This window comes from Polistes fuscatus, unplaced genomic scaffold (genome assembly GCF_010416935.1).
Source record: "Polistes fuscatus isolate 324 unplaced genomic scaffold, CU_Pfus_HIC Scaffold9, whole genome shotgun sequence".
NCBI classification, from domain to species: Eukaryota; Metazoa; Arthropoda; class Insecta; order Hymenoptera; family Vespidae; genus Polistes; species Polistes fuscatus.
Window position 1 is genome coordinate 412,151 of NW_025113173.1, and position 13,868 is coordinate 426,018.

A 13,868-nucleotide genomic window follows, 5' to 3' on the forward strand; every position below is an offset into this window, starting at 1 on the left:
CACTAACTCAATTTCGGCGCGACAACGGTGGGCTCGAAACCATGATGTGAGATCTACAATTATAAGTCAAGTTTATCTTGAACTTGGACTACAAAAACATCAAGATATTTAGCAGATTTGAATCCCCATAATATCAGGAAAAACGCCAAACAATTACAACAATTTGTCGCAACTTTCGATCAATTTATCAATCCTTTCAGTTTAGAAGTTCCCAAAGACCAATTAGTAAATATTTCATCAGGAAAGTCCGCATCACTGCCAGTAGAAGAATTTCTATTAAATTTAGAAGCTAACGGCGATAGCCTCCGAAAAACATTCATTTCTGAATGCCAATCTGATATTACGCGATTTGAAAAAGCAATTAAAAAACATCTATTAATAATTTTTCTAAAGATTATGAAAAAAAAAAATTAAAGTCGGTGGAAAAATTCAAGAAGTTAAAATTCAAAGGGATTTATTTGGACGTATGCTGGGAATCTCAATGGATTACAGCATTGACATTTCAAAAATCTTATCCTACCCGATTACTTCAGTACCGTTGTCAATGTGTCATTTGGATGGGACCATTTGCAAGACCGATAAATCTGCTTTGATGAAATGTTTAGAGAAAGAGGCCGAGCATGAAGAGCCATCTCAAATTGATATTCTAATAATTGACGGTTTTTTTTTGTTACATACTATGAAAAATGTTCCTAGAAAATTTGGAGGCATTTCTAAAAAAATGTTGCAGATGGTAACTCAATTAAAAGCGTCAAGAATTGATGTCGTTTTCGACCAGTATTTTACCCCATCGATAAAAGGATACGAACGTTCTCTGCGATTTGAATCTGCACAATTGGAGTATACTATTGCTGGGCCTGAACAAGTCCGTCCTAGTGACTTTGTCAAAGAATTAAAAAATTCTAATTTTAAAGAAGCTCTAGTTGATTTTTTTATTTTACACTGGGCTTCTGACGAAATGGCGCCGTTTATTGGCAATAAAATGATACATATAAATTTCAGAAAATGTCATTCGTTTACTGTTAATGAGGCCAACAAAGTGATGTCAAGTATAAATGAGGAATTGTCTTGCCCAGAGCATGAAGAAGCAGACACCAAAATAGTGTACCACGCGTGTAAAATTAACCATGAAGCAAACATTGTGATTCGAACTGTTGACACCGATGTTGCTGCTATAATGCTAAGTCATATGCATCGTCTTAATGATGGATCACATGTTTGGATGCTTACAGGAGCTGGAAATAATTTAAGATATGTAGACCTTACTCAAATACACGCCAAATTAGGAGAATCTATTTGCAGAAGCTTACCTGGACTACACGCTTTCACAGGATGTGATTACAATCCTGCATTTTACAGAAAAGCAAAATTGAAACCGTTAAATTGTTAAAAAAATATGTAGAATTTCAACAAGCATTCATGAAGTTTGGTGACAGCAAAATCATCGAAAATAACAATGAACAAGTATTAATCTTCGATATAATTCAAAGTTTTATATGCTATCTATACAATATGAATGATATTGTATGATGTTGATGCTGCTAGGCTACAAATGTTTATTAATTCGTATACAGTATCTGATGTGAACGAAGCTTTTAATCGAAAAAAGTTGCAAAATTTCGATGCTAGCTTTTTACAACCTTGCAAAAGTGAGCTATGGCAGCAATTTTTGCGAGCGAATTACATATGTAGCATATGGAACAACGCTCACTTACAAAAGCCAACAGCATATAAACCAGTAAATAATGGTTGGATACTGGAAAATGACCACTACTATTTTAAATGGTTTGAGGGAGATCAATTACCGAATTATGTCAGCGAATCTCTAAAAACAGTTCCAGGTATTTGATAATTATGTTAAATTATTATACATTAATTTTGGACTATTTGTAATTAAATTAACTTGGTTTTTTTACTATTGCAGAAAACAATGAAGAAGGCGATATTGAAGACGATCAATCCACAGAATGGAATAATAGTGACGAGGAGTATGGATGTATTGACGACGACGATGAAAATGATGAAAATGTTTGAAGATTTTATTAAAATAAATGTATTTTTCTGTAACATTTTTATTTTAAAAAAAATTTGCCTTTTGATATAATAAACAATAAAATTTGATTTACTTTAATTCATTGGCTTTACAATTTTGATAGAATTGAAAATATAAACTTCTTAAAAATGAAAAATAATATAAATAAAATTATTAGAGTCTCGATATGATTGAAGTTGTATTAGAACAATTTTACTGAGTACTGTTTTAAATATTTGTTATTCTAACTGTAAAAATTTATATTATGAAATTTCTTGACTTAGAAAAAAATAAGCTGCACAATTTGAACTTGATAACAGTGGATGCGCAGTGAAGGGCCGCAATAGACCAAGCGCTCTGTCTCACTCGCACTAGTTACTGTATACGTTCCTTGCTTCCCGAACTACTGCTCACTTTGAATGCGTCTAGCAAGATGATAGAACCGTCGAAACTGTCCGGCTATTATGTAAACATAGATTAATAGGCCCCCAAAAAGTTATATATAAAATTGAGATTTTATAATATAACGTAAGTATAATTATAAATTATAATAGTTTAAGGGTGTCCGGCAGAGAGTTGCAACCATACTAACTGTCTGGCAATGAGCAACGCGAGTTTTGATATTATTATGAATCAAATATAAAAAAATTTAGTTTTATTTTATGATAAATTTGAGATGGAATTTTATACACCTTTGTTACCTATTACCTGCCAAAGCCACCGCTGCCTCAGCTTCATGGGTGGGGATCATTTTTACCTGTATTAGGGACACACATAGAAAAATTTTCAGCTTTTATGAAAATCCGATGGTCTGGCACTCACGGGCTCTTGCTCTAGTACTTATTAATTTATATTTATTGTTAATTACCTTTTAATATAACTTACAATTAGATGAGCATTAAAAACTTGGCATAAAACCTCAAAAGCTGAAAAAAATGAATAAGTGCATCTAATTGCTAGCTATTTGCTAATTGAAAATATGAAAACTTTTCTTTTATTTCTAAATAAAGCAACGTAGTTTGCAACAGCAGAAAAAAATAAATAAGTACGCTACATTGCTAACAAAATGCTTATTTAAAATCCATAATTGCTAACTTTATTAATTAATTTTTTAATTAGTTATTAATAATTACAAATGTTGAAACGTCATGAGTGGATGATTTTTTTCAAAGTGCGCTTGCGCCTTAAATTTGTGGTTGCGCATGCGTATAACATATTTTTTTCAACTGTTGAGGCTCTATGCCAACTTTTTAATGCTAATTAGATGACTAATTTTGTTATTTCTTATATTTGTTGAACTTATTTCTTAATTCAAATATAAATTTGTTTATAAATATTAATTTTAACGTTAATTTAACACACAATGAGATAAACTTATTAATTTTATATTCAAAATAAAATTATATTCATTCAATTCAATTGTATTTTGTTAAAAACAAAATTGATTATACTTACATGTAATTAAATGTATATTCAAAATATAAGAAGATAAAAACTAAACTTTTGCAAAAGTTGAATAACGAATGATATCAAACATTTGAAAAAAAGAAAAATACGATAAAAAAAACCGTTACAATTTAAATTTCAAATAGGGTAACCTTTATTAATTCCCCCACTACTTCTTTATGTCATCTTTATAGGCCTAACCACGACATATCCCTACCCCCACTGCTAAAATATTTTTCACGTCACGATTTCTCAGTACTTCATCTTTCCTTTCTGTTTAGTATAAAATATTAAAAATACTCTACAAGTTCTCATCGCGAATATCTATTATAGTTCAGTTTCAATAATACACACACATACACTTACACATATATACTTATATCTTATACAGTTAAACTCAATTGCGTTTATGTATAAGAAAAAGTAAATACAATAATAATAATAACCGTAATAAAAAAAAAAAACAGACTTAAATTTACGTGAACCGTAACCCAACACACGTACTCGCGAAAATATAAACGGGGAATACGAACATTTCTATAGAAAATAAAAGCAAATTCAAATTCGATCACAAATTTTCATAACAAAATCGTTGAAAAAAATGATGCCCAATAGAAAAAATTTCATCTATTATCTACCAGTGAGACTTCCGTTGATAAGTGTACCAAATAATTCTTTATATCCTTTTCACCGAAGTTTAGATGACGAACTTCGACGATTATTTCCAAATAGTTTTATGCATTTTCGTTACAATCCTCAAATTTACGGTAAGCAAATATTAAAGTGTTGATCAACGAAGGAAAGGATTTAACTATTTCGATGATTAATTATAACTAGATATATGTACAAGTGAGCTGCTTTTTTTTTTTGAATATCGAGTTTATTCTCTCTCTCACAACGTCAAATCGTCGTACGTTTCTCATATACAAACTCGAGTAGAGAGCTGTATATGTATGCTGTATATGTATGTGTTGTTAGTATGCGTAATAGAAATGTACTTGTATATTCTAACACGCCTCTTTACATTTATATTACACATTTGACTTTACACAATATACTTATTAATTATTTATATAATTATTATATATTAAATAATTATTTATATAATTTATTATATTTTATAATTTTTTATATATTTATAATTTTATTATATTTTATTAATTTATATAATTTATATAATTAATTATAATTATTTATATAATAAATTTTTTATAATTATTATATATTATTAATTTGCGAAATTTATATATATAATTATATATTATATATTTATATAATATTTTATATAATTATATATTTAATATATATGTACAGGGGGGTAACCCTCCTATAACACGGTAGTAGGTAGGTTCCTAGAAAATGCCGTGTTGTGTGAAACCGTGGTGTATGAGACCCAGAGCCAGTTCAAAAACGGAGGTTATGTTCCAAAAACTTATTAAAAACCAATTTTTTTTTTATTCTACATAAACAACTTAATTTTTATTAAAAATATAAATGTATGTTCAACACAAAACAAAAAAAAAGAAACAAAATATATTATTTCAATTTAACGCAACTCTAATTTAATAAATTTCTTCGTCGTCACTGCTCAGTATAATCAACCGAGAACGTTTTTTCGGTGGAATGATATCGCCTTCGCTTTCAGAACTTTTTTCTTCATTTAAAGTTCTTGCATCTTCTTCGCTCTTAAAAAAATCTGTAATTGTACTTTGGTTGCTGGTTCTTAACAGGTCATTGTAAATTTCTCGGTATGGAGCTAGACAGTTTTGCAGCTCCCTTTTGAATTTTCGGCTTCTTTCAGTAGAAGGGTCTGCGTTCAAGAAAAATGACTCGAGTTTTTTAGCTAACAAGGGGACCTTACACTTAGTCCGACACGGATTTTAACGAGCTTTGGTATATTAGTAGTATACTTTGAGGTTGTTATCGTGGTAAGGTATTTTGTCCTAACGCTCAACCATTTTTGAGAAAAAAGCTTTTGAAGTCTTGGTTTTTGTTTTATACATACTTATATTATCTTAAATTCGACAGTCTTTCAAGTGGCGCGCTAGCGTATCTAGTAGCGTTCTCGCTTTTCGTGCCGCTAGTTAGTGTTCGATCCTTCACGGAGGAAGTTTTTTTAATAATTTTTTTCTGTCTGTTTTCAAATTATTTTTTCATATTTTTTAATTTTTAAATATATACAGGAAAATTATTTATTATAAAAAAATTAAAAATAATAAATTTTTTCACATCTTGCGAAAATAATAAAGAAAAAGTTTATCCTTGAATTACAGTTAATATTTTATTTCTTAACAGGTATATAAGAATAGATAAATCTTCAATATACTAACAAATAACAATCGTATATATTCTAATTATTAACAATTTCATGTATAATTTTTTTATATCTATGTGTTTTAACGTTTATTGTACATTTATTATTATTTATTAAACGCAGGTTCCAGAGTGATAGTTCTCGTAAAAGCATTCAAAACAATTAATTTTTTCACATCTCGCGCAATTAATAAAAGATGACTTGTTACATGAACAACGATTTTTTAAAAGATTTGTTGAAAAACAAACCTGATTAACGTTTAAAAATATTTCTCTTTCATTTGGTTTTAATAATTTCAAAGCATACCATGCATATCGAATCATTTTATGAAAAATTTTTGATGACAATTGATGATGGACTATTGATTGTATCTTGATACAATCTTTACGAGAGATAAATCTTCATTTATCTATTTTCATATACCTGTTAAAAAATAAAATGTTAATTGTAATTCAAGAATTAAATTTTCCTTTATTATTATCGCAAGATGTGAAAAAATTTATTATTTCTAATTTTTTTGTAATAAATAATTTTCCTGTATATATTTAAAAATTAAAAAATATAAAAAATAATTTGAAAACAGACAGAAAAAAATTATTAAAAAAACTTCCTCCGTGAAGGATCGAACACTAACTAGCGGCACGAAAAGCGAGAACGCTACTAGATACGCTAGCGCGCCACTTGAAAGACTGTCGAATTTAAGATAATATAAGCATGTATAAAACAAAAACCAAAACTTCAAAAGCTTTTTTCTCAAAAATGGTTGAGCGTTAGGACAAAATACCTTACCACGATAACAACCTCAAAGTATACTACTAATATACCAAAGCTCGTTAAAATCCGTGTCGGACTAAGTGTAAGGTCCCCTTGTCAGTGGCAACGCTGTATCTTTAAGACGGCAAGCCTCGCCGCGGCTGTAGAAGTACAGTACTTTACAAAAGTTTTTGCAATTTTCTTATCGTGTTAGAGAGAAAACGTGTTACAGGATGCCGTGTTGTAGGAGGGTTCGCGCAATTTACGAATTGTGTTATAGCGAAACCGTGTTATAAGATGCCGTGTTGAAGGAGGGCTACCTGTATATTAAAATCAATTTTTGTTCTCTCAACTCTCAATTTGCATTATATTACACATTTCAATTTACATAATAATTAATTGCAAAATTATATATAAATAATTATATATATAATATTTAAAATTTGTAATTTTATATTATAATTAATTAATATATAAATATAAAATTAAAATCAATTTAATAATTCAATTATTTATTAATCTTGTGCACAAACTGATTATGAATTTCTATGAATGTCTTGAGAGTTCTTTGTAAAATTTCCATAATAACGTAAATCTAGTAGTAGTAGATCTAGCTTTAATCTATTATCCGATTTTCTCGAGTATATCCACTTGAAGTCTAGGATTTGTTTACCTTTCACTTGATCAACTTATTTCCAAGTATTATTTCTATTTATACATTCTATCTCTTTATCCATAGCCTTTTTCAATTTACACTATTTTTACTAGTCTCGTCTCCTCAAATATACAAGCTTAACAATAATATTATATTTTATATTTATTTATATTATATAATTATTTATATTATATTTTTATATTTATTTATATTATATATATATTTATTTATATTTATAATAATATTATAACAATATTACTCTACTGTAATTAACATAAACATTATAATTTTCATTTCCAAATATCTTACTGGATTTTTCTTTTAACGAGTGAATTTACGAGGAACATTAAAATTTTCTTTACCTGCATTTTCAATTTTAATTCTACTTTCTATTTTATTTTCTAAGGCATTATTTTCATCGTCAAAAATATTATCATTAAAGTTATTATCAAAAACAGTTTCTTTTCCTCTATTTGATTTAAGAGTAAAATGAGATAAATATTTAGATTCACCTTCTTCAAAGCCTATACATTTTACATTATTTTCTATTATATCTATATGTCTTGTAATTATTATTTTATTATTCATAAAAACTTTATAATAAACATTATTATATCCTAAAATAATTCCCCCCATATTTGCTTTTTTATCTCATTTAAAAAATCTTTTTTGTTTCGGAATTCTTACAAAAACTTGACTTCTTCCGCATTGTTGAACGCAATTTGTGATGAACGCAAATTGTCAACTTTCGAATCTTTTACCAACAAATATTTCACATGGTGTCTTTTTCTCAATTGTATTCGTTAAAGTTCGATTTCTAAAATACGTAACAGCGCAAATTATTTCGAACCAAAACTGTTTGTGTACATTTGCTTTAACTAGTAAACAAGGCGCTGTATTCATCATTGTTCTATGAAACCTTTCTGCTTTACCATTTCATTCGTGAACATAAGCTGGCCAATTTTATTTATACTTTTGTATAAATTTAATTTAAATTTAATTTTTAATTAATTAAAAAATTAAATAAAATGAAATTTAAATTTGTATAAGATTTCCTTTTTTTTTGCGAACGTGTAAAATCGATTGTGTAAATATTTTTTCCCTATTTTATTTTTACTTTCCTTCCTGTTCAATTTTCAAATTTATTAACAAATTAAACTAAGCAATCAAAAACTTGATTTTTCGTTTTAATATAAATATATTTTATATAAATACATTTTAACGATTTTACTGTAATTATCAATGAAAAACACAAAATACCTTTCCCCATTTTAAGCCTGCTGTTTTAAAACTTTCACATATATCAGTATGAATAATTTCTAAAATATCATTCATTTTAGTTCTATTATTGTTGGAAGATAAATTACTCATTTTGTTTTCGATACATAATTTAAACTTCATATGTTCTGTTTCAAGATCATTTGGAATAGCAACATTTAGCAACTGTTGTTTACATAGTGTATTCAGATAACTGAAGGTTACGTGACCTAACCTATTCTATGCTATCTTTCTTTTTGACTCGTATCATTGTTACTATTTTGTTCGACACGGTTTAAAAAGCTAGCTTTACTTTCAATTTTACTTTTCAATGGATAAGTTCTATTTTCTTTCACTCACAAAGTTACTGCTATTAATTTATTATTTTTATCAATAATCATTGTTATGTTTTCTTTAGAAATAATAGTGTTTTTATCCATTAATTTTCAATAACTAATCAAATTTACTTTTATTTATTCAGCGAAAAACACGTTACTCATATTAACTTTAAAAATATATATATATTTATAATTATTATAATTATATTTTTTTAAATATATTTTATAATTTTTTTAAATATATTTTAAATATTATAATTATATTCTTTTAAAATATATAAATTTCAATACTAACAAATAACAATCACACATACTTTAATAATTAACAATTTCATGTATATAATATTAATATTTTTTATATTATTATTTCTTTTAATTTATTATAGCTACATTAATACTTGCACCCTGAAAAAAGTAAAGGACATGAGTTATTAGAGACATTGAAATTTTATATTTTTTATATACCTGTTAAAAAATAAAATGTTAATTCTAATTCAAGTAATCAATCTTCCTTTATTATTTACGCAAGATGTTAACAAAGTTTTTTGTGTGTGTGTTGTTTCTAAGTTTTTTGTAATTTTAATTATCTTTCTGTATATAATTAAAATTAAGAACTGTGAAAAAAACAAATGTTTAAAATTATAGATAGAAAAAACTTATAAAATAAAATTTCCTCCAAAAAGAATCGAACACTAAACCACAGACACGAAAAACGAGAACGCTACTATTTACTTTTTTTTTTTTTTAAAGTTCTTTATTGTTTAAGTTAATATTTACATTATTTACATCGGAGAGGTACACTGAACAATAAAATCTCTTATTTATTTTACATTTTTTTTAATAATATTTTCTATTTAGATTACATGCGTAATACTCGTAGCTGAAAAATTATTTGTGGTTTCGGTTTTTTGTTGATTTACAATGTTTGTTTTAGGTGCAATATTTTACATTGTTGATAGTACAAGCATAAAAAATTAAAAAAAAAAAAAATGCTTCAATTGGCTTTAGAAAAAAAAAGAAAAAAATGTGATATATTAATACAATTTTGTAGATTTTTTAATATTTACACACAGTGCTAGTTTTTGTTTAACTTTAAACTATCTTTTGGTTTTGATTTTGCACTTTGGATTTTTTATTTAAAATTCAACGCTACTATTTACGTCACTTGACAGATTTAACCACGTGTTGGGTGTTGTCATTTTCCGTCGCTGTATTTTGCTTGGCCGCCATCTTGTCCGATTTTGCCATACTTTAAGCAATTTTCTTTTCTCAATGACAAAAGCATTCGATTTTCTTTCTTCATAATCATTTTGGTTCTTCATTTCAGTTAATTTGATTTTATTTTTTACGTTTTCTCTCTCATTTTAATCTGTTAGCAAAAAAGGGATGTGTACATTTCTCTTAATTTTGTAAGTTAATGAATCTTCGATCCAGTTGTAAATCAACATTAACTCTCCCAACTATCACTCAAAATATATATTCAGGTTTCATATTCTCAATGCTATTATCTACCCTGCAGTTACAAAATATTAATAGTATATTGTTGAGAAAAATTAGAATATTTCTGAAAAAAAAGAAGAAGAAGAAGTAAATAATACAATGTACTCAAACTAATCGTTTGTATTTATTAACATTTAGCAATTTATTATTTAGTACAAAAATTTATCTTAAACAATCTAATCAACTTCAGCGTAGTGATATATTTATTAATTGTATAGAGAAATTTATTCGATATCGTTTATTAAATTATTTATAATAAATTTTATATTTATAAAATTTATATTATATATATTATTTAATAATATTTTATTTTAGTTATATATAATTATTTAATTTATTTTATATATAAATTTTTATTGAAATTTATTCGATCATTTATTAAAATTATTTAATAAATTTTATATATTATATATAATATTTTATTTGAGTTATTATATAATTATTTTATTTATTTTTATATAAATTTTTATTGAAATTTATTCGATCGTTTATTAAAATTATTTAATAAATTTTTTATATATTATTTGATAATATTTTATTTGAGTTATTATATAATTATTTTATTTATTTTATATATAAATTTTTATTGAAATTTATTCGATCGTTTATTAAAATTATTTAATAAATTTTATATATTATTTAATAATTTTATACTTTTTTAGTTGTATTTATTTTAATTATAATATTTTGTTATTTCTTTCAAGTTACAAATGCTATACTTGCAACCGTCCGACTGACCATTTGCGGTCTATACATTGTCCTGCATGTCAACATAACAGACAAACCGGTATATAATTCTAGTTATATTATATATTATATTCTGTACACAGTAATTGACACGTTTTTTCGTTTAATTTGTTATAAAGTTCCGTTTATTAATCTTTCAAACGTATCTTGAATTTTTCTTATCGACTTCTATTTTATATTTGTACTTACGTTATATTATTATTCTTAAACGTTTGAATCACATTCGCGAAACAAATCCAAAAAAAAGTAAATGTTTTGAAAGATTTTTTTCCCCCTTTTTTATTGAAAAAATACTTTAAAACATTTTTCTTTAGATCTTTTCTTAGAAACGACTAATTTCTTATACAGTAATTTCGAATATTCGTTGTCTACAAAATCTGTAACATTTTATACGTGTAAAAATTCTTTAACGTTTTCTTGTGTATTTGTCAGCACGAATTAATATCACACATTGCTGGTGTAGTTAAAATAATACTAATTTATTCATCATCGCAGTGATATAATTGACAAAAACAAAATCATAATGAGATTCAGAATGACAACAACGCCATCTAGTGAAATACGTGGTACTAAACGTAAAAATTATTTTTTATTGTTTTAGAATTTGATATATGATTTATTTTATAATATTAGTTTTAGAAACAGTCATAAAAAAAGAACTAATATCGCATTTTTACATGCACATTTAATTCGTATACCAACGCGTCTTAAATTATGTTTTATATCCTATTGGACATATTTCTATCCTACGTGTTTGTTCTCTCTCATTAAAATCAAACATTAAATCTTAATATGATTAACTGTATAATCTTATTACCATACTAAAATTGCAACAAATTATTAACAAGAATATATGCTGAGAAATAAAAAAAACGAATTTTAATGTCAGATTATGTAAATTGATTGTTTGTTTTTTATACGCAGAGATTATAATGGTAGAATTCCGTCGTAATGGGGTTGACTTTGACCCTGAATCAGAGGCGAAAAAGGTAAATACGCTATCACCAATATCAAATATTTATCTTCGACTACTTTGGCTTCAATTAAAAAAGTTAAAGAAATTGAAAAGAGATGTATATGTATTTTGTAAGAAGAATAGTGTACATGAATTTTTGTATAAATTTTATGTACTTAAATACTTCAATAGCCGCATACAATGCTCTATTTTAAAAAAACCACTGATTTACTATCATTTTATTCAGTATTATGTTGTTATACTAACACATTGTTAGCAATAACTAACCCATCGAATCTTATTAGATTAATAAAATATAACAGCAATAAGAAGTTGGCTTAGAATCTCAACAGCTGAAAAAAATAATTAAGGGCATTTAATTGCTAGTTATTTGCTAATACAAAATCCGTAATTGCCAACTTTTTAATTAATTATTTATTTAGTTAATAATAATTACAAATGTGGAAACATCATGAGTGGGAGATTTGTTATACGCATACGCAACCACAAATTTAAGGCGCATGCGCACTTTGAAAAAAATCTCCCATTCATGACGTTTCCACATTTTTAGTTATTAACAACTAATTAAATAATTAATTAATAATGTTAGCAATTATGGATTTTAAATAAGCATTTTGTTATCAATTTAGCACACTTATTTATTTTTTCTGCTGTTACAAATTACGTTGCTTTACTTAGAAATAAAAAGAAGTTTGCACATTTTTAATTATCAATAATTAATTAAATAATTCATTCAAAAAGTTAGCAATTATTTTTGAATTAGCAATTAGCTAGCAATTAAATGCACTTATTCATACTTTTTAGCTATTGAGGTTCTATGCCAACTTTTTTATGCTTAAAACGTTTATAGCGATAGATTTCCATCTTTTTCCTTTTTTCACATCGGTCGGTAAGAAAGATTCCTACGTTATTATATTTAATTTTTTTTATATTATACTTTTACATTAGTTTGCATCACAAACGCGTGCGCAATTTTGATGATAAGAGGGTTACAGGAATTTCTTTTTATTTTTTATTTTTCTTAAAAAAGAAAACAATAAAACAAGGGGGAAAGGGGTAGAAATTGACAAAAAATATTATATTTTGGAATTTCTTTTCCTTTTCTTTAATTTACAAATCCTCGGTTGGTATTAACAATTAATATAATAACCATATAGTGATTTTATCTTTTTGCATTTGCATGTTTTATATTTGTTAATATTTAAATTAAACATATTTCATTATTTTGTTTCTTCTCTAGTCTTCCAAATAAAAAAGGTACACGTACCTGATTGATGACGCAATTGGAAACAAAGAACACGCTACAGGTCATTGTCAACTAAAAATAAGAACAAATATAATGAAGGAAAAGAAAAACGAAAAAAATGAAGCAAATGAATTTATGGAGGAATTCGAAAGAAGGATGAATTTTTTTAACATAATTTTATAATAATTTGACCATATAATGATTGATTTTAACCTGAAATTATATTGAAGTATTGTAATATATAGTATATTTAATTAAATATATATATTTTGTTCATGTTGTGAAAATATTGAAGAAAAAAAAAGAGAAACTTTGTATTTTAGAGTGTTCACGAATAAATTAAACTTTTTATTCATATAATTATGAATTAATAATTCCTTCAATTAGAATTCAATCCTGATACCTTTTAAATTTCTTTTCTTTTTTTTGCGATATATATATATATATATATATACATACATGTAGGATATTTTTTCTAACCTCTAGATATTTTTTTTAACTCTTTTACTCTGATACTCTGATACTCTTTACTCTTCACTCTTCACTCTTCACACTGTGACTTCTCTTCTACGACTAACTTATATCTGATATTATTCTCCGCTTC

The 13,868-nt window shown here is 25.9% G+C and overlaps 1 long non-coding RNA gene across 1 annotated transcript; it reads left to right on the forward strand.

Moving 5' to 3' along the window:
• Positions 1 to 1,791: 1,791 nt before the first annotated feature.
• Positions 1,792 to 2,018, forward strand: LOC122525673. The gene is made up of 2 exons (XR_006305861.1): positions 1,792 to 1,841; positions 1,925 to 2,018. It is a non-coding gene; the product is annotated as an uncharacterized LOC122525673 (long non-coding RNA).
• The last annotated feature ends 11,850 nt before the right edge of the window (positions 2,019 to 13,868 follow it).